This window comes from Centruroides vittatus, unplaced genomic scaffold (assembly GCF_030686945.1).
Source record: "Centruroides vittatus isolate TY-2023 unplaced genomic scaffold, ASM3068694v2 contig_371, whole genome shotgun sequence".
Lineage (NCBI taxonomy): Eukaryota > Metazoa > Arthropoda > Arachnida > Scorpiones > Buthidae > Centruroides > Centruroides vittatus.
Window position 1 is genome coordinate 1,949,110 of NW_027122194.1, and position 12,303 is coordinate 1,961,412.

Here is a 12,303-nt window from a genome sequence, read left to right on the forward strand (position 1 = left end):
AGAATTAGTTGGACGTCATTATGTATTATCTGTTTTAATGTTTTGTAAACAGTATTTTTAGAAAAAAAATATTTTTTTCAGAATGTCGTTTGTTTCAATTTATCCGTACCTGGAGTATATTGAAACAGAGTACAGGGGAAATTGAAACTATATATTCTGACTAATGTGAAACCATGACAACCAGTATGTATATCATAGAAACATGTCTTTATTCTCATGTTGAAAATAATTAATTCCGTTCTGAATATCATACTTTAGCCGCACAATGGTTACAAAGATCACGAGATATTGTAAGATAATTTTACGCAGAGTTTTCTGAGTCACAATGATGGCGTACCTAGAATGGATCACTATTCATGCATTTTTCATGCGACCATTCTTTGTACCGCAACGTCAGCTTTTTCATTTTTTGCCCATAATTTTGGGATCTGTATTGTTCACTTTTGCATCCTCATAAGCCGGCCGCCTAACACCATCAGATGCAAGGCCAAAGTAAATGCTGCTAGCTTCCTCAATGTAATGAGCGATATCGTTTTCTTGAGAATCGGTAAAGATCATCTTTGATGTTGCATAGCTCATTTTCAGTCGCAATACGCTACATGTATCTTCATGAATACATTGCTGACGAAACGGCCGAGACTGTCGTGGGTGCTTTGTTTATACCTCTTAGTAAGAAGAACAAACATGACATCGAATGGGAAAGAATAATGTGCATAATATTTCCGCCAAAAATGCTGCCTAATTATTCATATTCTTTTTAGCTTTCTGAACATATCTGTGTAGAGTCACATGTGGTATTTTGCTAGTCTTTGCCACAACACGCGCAAACTCATTTGATTCCAAAACCCTTCTGACTGGATTCAGCATCTCCTCTTCACTCACTTCTGTATTTTCTTTTACCGTTTCGTACCATTCAGAGAAATGCAAAATTGATAGATTTTAAATACATCGCAAATACGGGACACGTTGAAACACTTTCAACTTGCCTCATCTCATTTGTTGCTACGTGCCCCGAGAGGCCTTTTCGACGACGCCATTTAATATCAAAACGGTTCTTACGTGTGCCTTGACTAAAGTTTAATAATTCTTAATGCCAATATCCATTTTTCTTATAGACCAACATAGAAAAGATTATCAGAAGTGTATTCACGAACAAAAAAAATAACAATTCTAACATGAAAAAAATTACTCCTCCGCCCGTAAATCAGAAAAATCCTTCAAACTACAGTGCTTCCGCCGCCATGCTCGTACCGTTACACCAGCAAGTCGATTGCCCCATCCTCAAGTGCATGTGACAGGATGACTCATTTCATAGGTTGCACAAAGAAATAGAGCGAATGTTTCAATATACCCCGTGTTCCAACCTGCCCCAGATATTGATATTGCTACTGCTGAGAGAAATGCCAAATCACCCGAAATTTTTTATTATTAAATTTAAATTATTCCGGATTAATCAGAAAAATACAGAATTGGTTCGGGCGTTAATTTATAGCAAAACACATTAAATTTGTCTCACATAGTGCAGAAATGCTGCGTGAGATTGAAGACGACGAGATTTTCTTGGACATTATCTTCAGTGATGAGTTGGAATTTTATTTCAGTAGTTAAAGTAAACACCCACAACTGCAGGATTTGAGGTTTCGAAAGTTCGCAAGTAACTATGAAACGTGGCAGTCCAAAAGTTATTTTCTTTTCGGTGCTCTTAACAAATATAATGTACCGTCCTTCTCTTTTCATGAGAGGTCCGTGCTGTATCTGGATATGCAGGACGATTTTCTTATTCCATGATTAAACGACGGTGACATAGAAAAACGCATACAGTTAGCAAGATATCTTTTAGAGAATACTTAGTACAATGTTATACTTAATTTCAAATGGATCAGAATTGGACTTGCCAACTCCCGAAGAGTTAAGATTCTATATGTTTTCAAAGTTGTAAAGTTCTTTTACTTTCCCGGCTGTTATAGATAACAGAGGGAAAGTATGGCGATCGGTAAAAAATGACCTCCCCAAGATTTTTATATTTTTGGGCTCGGGACCTTGAAATGCAAAAATATTCTATGCTTTTTTCTGTATGTATGAATATTTGTGTGAGAGGCATGATTTTGTTTACCCTCTTTGAAGTTTAATTACTTCTGTGCTTTTCGTCGAAAATTTCTGAAATTTTGCAGTGAGATTTGTGTATTAGGGGAATTGATGTTATTAAATTTTGGTGATTAAAGGTCGAGAGGACGAGGAGATAAAGCGGGATCGTGTGTCATAACTCGAGTATGCTCGGAATTACTGACGATTTTACTCGTTATTAGCATTTACAATTTTTTTTTTATAAAACTCGTCCCTACCCTGAAAATTAAGCTTTTTGCCATTTTATAATAGATAAAAATATGATAACAATGGCATCACCAAATGTTGCTGGGAAAATTAAGCAACTCTTTGCTTGAAAGACTGCTTCAAAAAGCAGTCTTTATTTAAATTTATTCGACATTTCTGTATAATTTTCATTCAATTTACAAAATCAATTAACCAAATTTTATTACAGTAAATTCATATAGGAATTGATTTAACAACTAATGATCAGACTAGTAAACTATTTTTAGTTTATGAAAAAGATAACATTTATTTCCACAAATATTTAAATAATTACGGACAGAGTGACACTGTGGTTTATACCGCCCGAGGCAAGACATGCATTTGACGCCCTTTAATTTCCTTATCCCAACATTTTTTGAGGTAATTTAATGAAAAAAATTTGCTTTGAAATGCCATGTCAGTTAGAAGTGCAATACCTTGCTCCGTCAATCAATATTCAACTTGCGCCGTGTAATATAAATTAGGCCAATTGGCCCAAACCCCGAATTACGGAGGAAAACCAAAATCTTTAGTCTCATAAAAAACCTGATATGAAAATGATATAAATTTTGATAACCAATGAAAATATAGTTTTAAATTAAAAATAAATAAATAGAATTAAGAAATAAATAAAGCAGTTATAAAAGTCAATAAATAAGACGCAATTTTGTTTTTTGCTACGATAATGATAATATTTTATAGTGGTATATTTTATTATTTTTCAGCTAACTAGAAAGATAGTTAACTCAATAAAGTGAATACAAAGCCACTATTCATGAGGAGTTACCAATTAATATCTGAGGAGGAGAGAGGAGTTAACAATTAATATCTGAAAGACTTGACTTGAATGAGGTTGAGTGAGGAGAGGGTTGAGGTCTTCTATAAAGAAAAACTTTTGTTTTATAAACATTGGTTCCCTAAAAGACCTAAACACTCAACTGCAGGTTATACAGTATATAAATTCACACGAATAGGTTTATTAAGAATTTATACACGGTTTCACTAATACTTTAATTTAGATCCCTAGAAGATATAAGTTTTAATGTACTGTACAGTACTTTAGTATGTGGCAGCTGAATTTTACTTAGATGTACGTTATACCATATGTACTGTACAAAATTTCTGAAGTCTCAACATTACTCAGCTTAGCAAGCTTCGGTACTTTAACTATAAGTTCATTTAATTTCATAAGCATAGATTTTATGAGTGCCTGCTTGGACTGCTTTGGGAGAATTCCTAACCTTTTGAGGGGAATGTTTTCTCCTAGATAAAACGTTGTTGGGAAGGGCAAGTTCCTTCATAAGCAGATCGAAAATCATTATAAGAAGGATTTTTGAAGTGTTCTTATAAAATTATTATTATTATAAATGCCAGTATTTTAAACAACTCTTTACTTTAATCTTTCATAGATTAACTTCATTATTAATAAAGAACCTTAATAACAATATATAATTCCTAGATAATATCGAGTTGATTTTATATTTATATGTTTATTAAAACCTTCTTAAAATAATAATCCAATTAAAAGTAATTAACTTATTTTAAGATGAAAGTTTCAATAAAATATTATTTCATAATTTTATCAATTAAAGTTAATTATCATCAAAAACTTCTTTTTGTAATAATTTCTATCGTTAATTATAATTTTACGCATTATATTCTCTCGTTAATTTGCAAATAATTAATATCGCATGAAAATATATTGCACTAAAAAGAAAAATTGAAATCTAAACCTCAAAATTCATCTCCAATAACACTGTATATATATATAGAATTTCTTAAATTTATGCTACTAGAACATAGAAAAGCTAGAAGTTTGATGTTAAAAATAAGAATTTAATTAGATTTATTTATGAATAAAATTCATAAATCTTGTCATTGATATCTACTAAGCGTATGATGCCTTTGTTAATATGCCTTTCATCTTGATAAATGCCTATTGACGGTGTTTATTCCAGTAAAAACGCATATTGCCCCTCTCTACGAATGGATGAACAGCTGCATTCTGCTGTTAGACATCAGTTTTCCATTCTCTTTATCCTTTATCTACAACATAAATCTGTAGAGTAACTTAAGTTCTCTTTTATTTTATTCTAAGACTTATCAACTACGTATTCCCGTGAACATATAGATGGTATTTTTCACTTCTATACTGTATCTACCGGTAATTACTGTATGTTATAGCTTTTCCACTGATATACACCAAGTATTTTTTTTTTTTTTTGCTATTTTATCCAGTTTATAAATAAAATAATCTTTGAATTTTTATAGTTATATTTTACTATATAATATTTATTTCCTAAAATCATTTTCCTAAGTAAAATTTAAATTAATTTGTTTAATTTTAGTTTATTCAACTGTCAACAGATGGCGAGACTAATTAACTTGCTATTGTTACTTTTTTTAAATATTAAATTATGTTTTGTGTATTTCAAACACATTTATTTTCTAAAATGTATTATTAAATATAAAAATAATAATAATTATTATTAATTTATTAATTTTTATATTAGCATTTCTCTTGATTTAAATACTCTGATTGAACTTTAAGATTGAAAATTTGAAAGTACTCTTGTATTTTCAAATTAATATTTGTTTGAAATTCAACAACTCGTTGTTAAATTAGAAAATTTTTATTGTTATTTATAAATTTAATATTACCTTTTGAATTATCAAGCATCTTTATTGAATCTTTCACTTGGAAAGCCTTCATTTGGATTCTCCATCCTGCTAAAATATATATACATATATACATTCATTAAAATATAAGTATTATTAACATTTCTATCTTTGTAGATAGATTTAAAACTTAACTTATATCAACTAAAGTTGTGTACATATACAAGATTATTTATTGTATATCTACAGTACACACACACTGCATACACAAGCAATAATTTATAATATATAATCAATAATTATTAATTTATTATGAGCCTACTTAATGTTTTAATTCTTAAAATAATTTATATTTTCTCAGTAAAATTTTTAATAATAATTTAAAAAGCATTAAATATTCTTACAATATACAGCATAAAAATAGTAAACTATAGATAATGTTATTTATTTTTATGGCAACAAAAACCATTCTCATGTCCACATATAAATATATATAAAAAATGATTTAACTTATTTCCTAAAAAAACTATATATTGTAATTAAACAAGAAAATTTTACTTCAGAAAACTTTTTTATTTTCTCTTAGTTGAGACTTTGAAAAGTAATTTTCATAAGTTGATAAAATTTATTATTCATTTTTTAGTGGAAAAAAGTAAATGTACTTTAGATATGTTCAGAGTTTGCAAATTATTCGAAATTTTTACAAGTTTTACTACTTCGTGAGAGTCGTACAAAGTTATTTATTACAGAAACAACGAAGGCTTTAGTATATTCCTCAGATTTTTTTTATTTTTTTTTATAGATTTAAGGCTGATATGTAAGTTCCGAAACGTGAGAAACAAAATTTGTATGTCTTACCTTGTATCTGATATATTTATATGCATCTATATATATATATAGTAGTAGAATGTTTTGAATAGGAACAAGAAAGAAAAGAAAAGAAAAAAGAAAAAAACAGGTCTTATCTATAAGATGACCTTGTTTACATTAAGAATCCGACGAATTCACAAATGTTTCGCCTTTTTTTAAAAAATATTACTGATACTTCAAAGTATCTTTGAAGTATCAGTAATATTTGAACACGAGTAATATATTATTTAAAATTACAAGAATAAATAAAATGTTAAAAAAAACTAAATCGTTTGTAATATTTTAATGATCTTATTTAAATTTCAATACATTAAAATACAATTTTCTGCTTCAATTAAAATTCAGAAATAAATTCAAATTAAGAAAAATGTAAAATATTGTCTTATTTAAATGTGATTTTTTTTAACGTTGATGGCAGAACATTGCCGAGGTACGAAGGAAATTAGCAATTACATTATTGTGTCGAATTCAATCTCAAATATATTTTTATTGATCTAGTTAACAAACGTTTCGTTTTTTATTTTTATCAAGTGGTAGTCTCTTTAATCCGAATAACGGTAGACTGTTTCACAGCTAAACAGGTTTAATAACTCCTTTATTGGCTTTTTAACATATGCATTTCGGATCAGTGTTATAAGTCCTGATCCCACCTCAGTGCTACAAAAAACAAAGCCACTTGATAAACGTTTCGTTTTTACTTTAAATTTTAATGGAGACGTACAGTACTTTAAGATATCTAAAAATTAATATACAATAAAGAAATTTATTAATAGTACTATTGTCTTCTAACATTTATTTTAAATACATTATATATATATATATGTATATAACCTTGATTTATGTTAAATGAATCCAGAAGGTTGCTTGTAAATTTCAACAAGCAACAATTTACTCATTCAATCAAGTTTTTAGATCCAATTTAAAACAATTTATTTAATATAAAATAATTTATACTAGTTTAAAAAGATATATAAATACGTCTTTTAAATTTAACATTAAAGTCTTTTGTAGCCCTCAAATAAGAATTTTTTTAAATATTGTAAGTCAATTTACGAAGTTAAAAAATTAAATATTTAAAATATTTCATATTTTAATAATAATAATAATAATAATAATAATTGCAAATAATTAACAAGATCTGAAACAGATGTGATGGGCCTCATAGAAGTGGGTCTCGGGAGCTGTCCATAAATTATGTAATACAGATATAGGTAAATGGGTATTCAGGGAATTATTATGTTGTGTTACGAGGAGTGGAAGTATTTACAAAAACGTCACGTAATGCTGGATCTCAACTCTTGGGTAACATTCATTCATTTTTGCTTAGAGAAGTTGCATAGAGAATCGTATTATATCACTGTTTTGTACGTTATAAATGTAATTAATAAAATAATGTAACGTTCGGTATCCCTTACTGTGCATTATTCCTTAGAATAATTAAAGGGTTGATCAAGAATATGCGTTACGTAACTTTAGGGAGGCGTGGTATGTGAGACAGAGTTACAGAGCGTTACAGGGGATGGGATAGTAGTTGAACAGTATAAAAATAGCGTTACGTTAATTATGGAAGATCCCTTACCTTCTTCAAATTTCGTAAAATACTAAAATTTATATCACTTTCTTACTATGTTTATTTACAAAAATGGCTAAAACATAAAGACCATCTGGCCCACCCTTGATAAACTTTTAATATTTAGCACGGTTCGTACCTATCTGTTTGAAGTCCTAGCCAAAGCCTTCTGCTTGTTCTCATTAATTAATAAATATTGATATTATTCATTAAAATGATTTAACTGTTTCAATTAATTTATGTTACGACAAGTAATTTTTATTATTATAAACAGAATAAAGTTAATTTTAAAAGCATTCGAAAGCCTACATGTCTTGTCATCTCAATCCTACGCTGCCTGTTATTTGTATATTTATAGAAATTTTCACATTATTTATTCATAAAGACAATAAATTTTTGATATCCAGATGATGTTCTTGATATAATTTTAAATTCTGAAGAATTAAAGTTTTACTTGAAATATTATTATTGTGTTACTACATATGCATAATTTAATATTAATTATTTATTTAGATTTACGTTCTTAATATGTAATTTTTAACGTTTAAATATTGAGTTTTTTTAACTTTTAAATCTTTTAATAATAATTTAGTTATTAATATGAACACAAATACTTGGTATTAGGGCCATCGAGAGGGTAGAGTTGGGGATATTTCCCCTGGCCTGGAAAAAAATTATGAACCTATATTGGTTCCTACTCCTATAAATAAATGTTATCTTTATAAACAAAAAGTGAAAACTTATTTTTGTTAATACAAACACATTCTACGTATTTCATTTGTTCAAAAAACAATAAGAGCAGCGGGGTGTTAACGGGCTGTATTATATAATACAGGTTGATTCTATCGGTATTGAACACCTATTATGTAGAATATCTTCGTATAAAATGAAAAGATGATCTCGAAACTCGAACCGAACAATTCATTGTTTCAGGACAAAGGTATATTTTACATTAGATCTACTTTTTATTTAAACTTGACTGCGCAATCACAAGGTATTGAGCAAAAGTGTTCAGTCTCGAGTGAATTATCCTTCAAACAATAATTTTAAAGCTTTCCTTTTTCGTTTATTACTTGGACTCCTATAGCTAGGAATTTAATCATGTTTGGAATGCTATATTAATTAAGTATTTTAGCAAATTTTTGTGTATTCAATTTTATACTTTTGTACTTAAACAGAATTTGTGTACTAAAAGAAGTACACAAATTCGGGATAACTTTTATATTGCAATGCACGCTAATAAATTGGAATATAGAGAGAGGTTGGAAGAAGATGCTGTGTGTAAGTTTTGTGTATTCATGTGCAGGTCCTTCAACTGCGTGCTATTTTTTACCTTACCCTAACTGGGAAACGAAAAATTGCGTATAAACTAACATAATTATGCGTTTTAGTGATTTTATTTCCGTATTTATCTATTGCGCATGAAGAAATTTGCGAACTACAAACACGCATTATAACAGAAGATATTCTATAGATCAGAATCAATTGGATAAATAGAATTCCGTTATGGTAATTGAAAATGAAAATTTAACATGAAATGATATGTTTTACGTATAACATTACTTATGGATAAAGAAAATAAATACGTGATGTTAGTGCGATAACTAACATTTCACGTGCCCGTGCGAGATTTTAGTTTTGACCCCTTTTTTTTGGGAAAAAAATATTGCGATTGAAATGGCCGAATACTTTTAAACTTTAGCAAAAAACGTTATGGAATCATCCTACACAGTGGAAAATTTAGAATTTGAAAATAAAAATATAATATTTATCATTTTTTCACATCTCATCCTCCTTGTCGTCTTGGGCTCTGTGCCGATGCACCCATTGCACCTACCTAGTTACGGCACGGTGGTGTTCAAATGTTAATTACACCATTCTTAAAAGCTGTTTTATTAAGATGTTTTATTTTCATTAAAGAAAATCTAATATCAGAAAGATTAACGTATCAGAAGCAATAAATATTAATACATACCGACTGTAATATGAAGCTGAAAGATTGTAAATATTATACTAATATACTAAATATAATCTTACGTTTGTACACGATTTCTATGAAGTAATTTTCTTTTTAACAAACGAAGTATCTGTAATTAACAAATTTTTGATGTAAGTACCACTTCGAAAATATTTGTATTCTCATCCCTTATTCGCACGTATGGCATCGCTTAGTCACAATTATGTCGCGTTGAATTTACCTGTAAATAATTCAGTGGCAGTTTTAAGCATAAGTACAGTACCTATGATTTTGCCTAAGGAAGGCTTCACGCTCATAAAAGTCTCCAAGAAGCATAATACGAAGCTTGTTGATACTCAGTCTTAGTAGAGTATTCGGAATGCAATACTAGCTACATCGTGTACAATATCAAACATGCGATACATGTTTTATATTATATACACTTATATTCAGTTGAAAATTGGTTATCTGAAACTTATGGGACCAGGATAATCCAGTAACTCGTTTGTTTATGTGTTTTGAGTACATGTTACGTATATGGTCGCATATATATATAATATTACATTACATTTTGAGTAAATTAATTTTCCTTTAGATAAAGTAACTGCATTAAAGTTCATAGTTCATGAAATTTTAAATGCACAGTGCTCGATGTACCAAATTCTCCACGTAACTAGACATTACTACATCATCTGTCGATTGTAGCGCCGCGAAACTAGGTCGAACCCAGTTTCGCAGCGCTACAATAGACAGATGACGTAGTAATTTCTAGTTACGTGGAATACAGTACTCTGTGGTATGTACTGTACAGCGCTGCACGTTTTTTTTTTTTTCATTCTTTATTTTTTTTAAACAGTTTCGGATAATCGATTCATATTGTATAGATTTATATAAAAAGGGTCTCTCAAATTACACGGTTGAATTAGGACCTTGCAAATCTACTATCGCTACTGATAGCATCATATAATTGATCGCAAAATCCTTTATCCTTACTGAGATGAAAAAATTTCATTAAAACATATAGATTCTTATAAATAAATTTCCTAAATCTCATCGAAATTAAAGGAATTATACTGGAATAAAAGAGAGCAAATGACAAAAAGACAATATAAATAATAATTATTTTTGAACTAACTATTATTATTATTATTATTATTTTCTAAATAAAAATTTAAATGTTTAATTCCGTTGCTTGAATATTTTTATTTAAATTTTATTACTATAGAAATGCTTTTGTGTAAGTTTATTTCTCCTTTAATATATATAAACCAGTATTTTTTTGCTATTTTGTCAAACTTAAAAAAAATCATTCGTGAAATCTGTATCAAAATAAAAATAATCCGCAGTAGGCTATTTTATAAATGTTGAATTACACAAATATATTTTTGAAAAACCAAAAAAAAAAAAAAAAACTAAACCCTTATGATTTGACTTTGGAAAATACCAAAATACAACTCGTATTGTTATCTTGTTCTATGAAGGAGTTGAACAATAGAGGAGTAACTCGCATTTCACGTCATAGTTCTCACTATACAGAGCGAAAATATAAATATACACTAAATTTACAATTAAAAATTATAATTTTGATGATAATTAAATACAGTTACTTAAATTTGACAACGTTTTAAATTATATTGCAACATAAATCATATGTTAAAAACATCAAAAACGTTATTAATTTATGGTTTTAATTATTACAGTCAAACGACGGCTAGTTTTTCAAAGAGGTTAAACAAAAATGAAAACAAAATAACCTCCATACAATCGAAATCTATGTAGCTAAATACAGCCCTGAAGGGCCATTGAATACCTCACTCAACAGTGTTTTATGCTGTTTTGTTCAGCCCGGTATACAATTGCCTTTCAGAGCCTTATCTTACAATTTTATTTATTTAAAAAAAATATTAAAATGGTAGATAAAATTTATCATTTTTAATATAAAAATATACATCGATATTTTATTAAATAAAAAAAATTACAATGTATAAATAGAAGCTAAAAATGCACTATTTCATATTACTGCTTCTCGAGGAAAATAAAATTAGGATTTTATTTTAAAACAGAATACAAAAAATGTATATTGTTCTGATAAATATTGAACGTATAAGAAAACAAATAAATGAAAACAATAAATATTAAATTAATATTTGCATTTTATATATAAAAAATTCACTATACTTTTTAGAACTTATCGCAAATAAAAGGTGAATTGTTTTTCAGTTTTTTTTTCTTTTGTTCAAGACGAAATTATATTCGTAAATACTCAAAATAAATAAATAAAATTAAAATTAAACATAAAACTGTCCTAAAAAAAGAGTAAAATTTCACGAGAAGCAATAAGAAAATGTCAAGCTGCAAACTTCTTTTTTAATAACAAACGAAAGTTCATGTTTTATATTTGGTTGCTTGAATAGTAAAGTCTAACTGTAAATTTTCTTTCTAGGAATGGTGACTGTAATTTTATTCTAAACAGTACGCATACATTTAAAAAAATATTTATTTATTTGCATGGTGGGGCACTTGAAGGTGTAATTATTATTGGGATGGTGCAATTTATTAACGGTAGGAATAAAGTTACAGTTAATATCGGGGAATGGAAAAGGTACAATTTATTATTGGAGGATGACGAAGGCGAAATTCATTATTCATTAAGGTGAAGGTGCAATTTATTATGGGGAGCGTGAAAGTGCAAATATGATCGAGACAATTAACATCACTTGATAATTATTTTGGGTATTGTTACTTATTACATACTAAAAGCGAAACAGAAAAATTAATAATAATCCTATCTGATATATTATTTTATACTTTATGAACAATCAGATAATAACCATTATTCTTATGTTAACACCCATTATATAAGATAATCCTCGATAAATTGTATAAATAAAATATAACAACAACTTTTGAAACTACGCAATAACCGTATGAATCAATA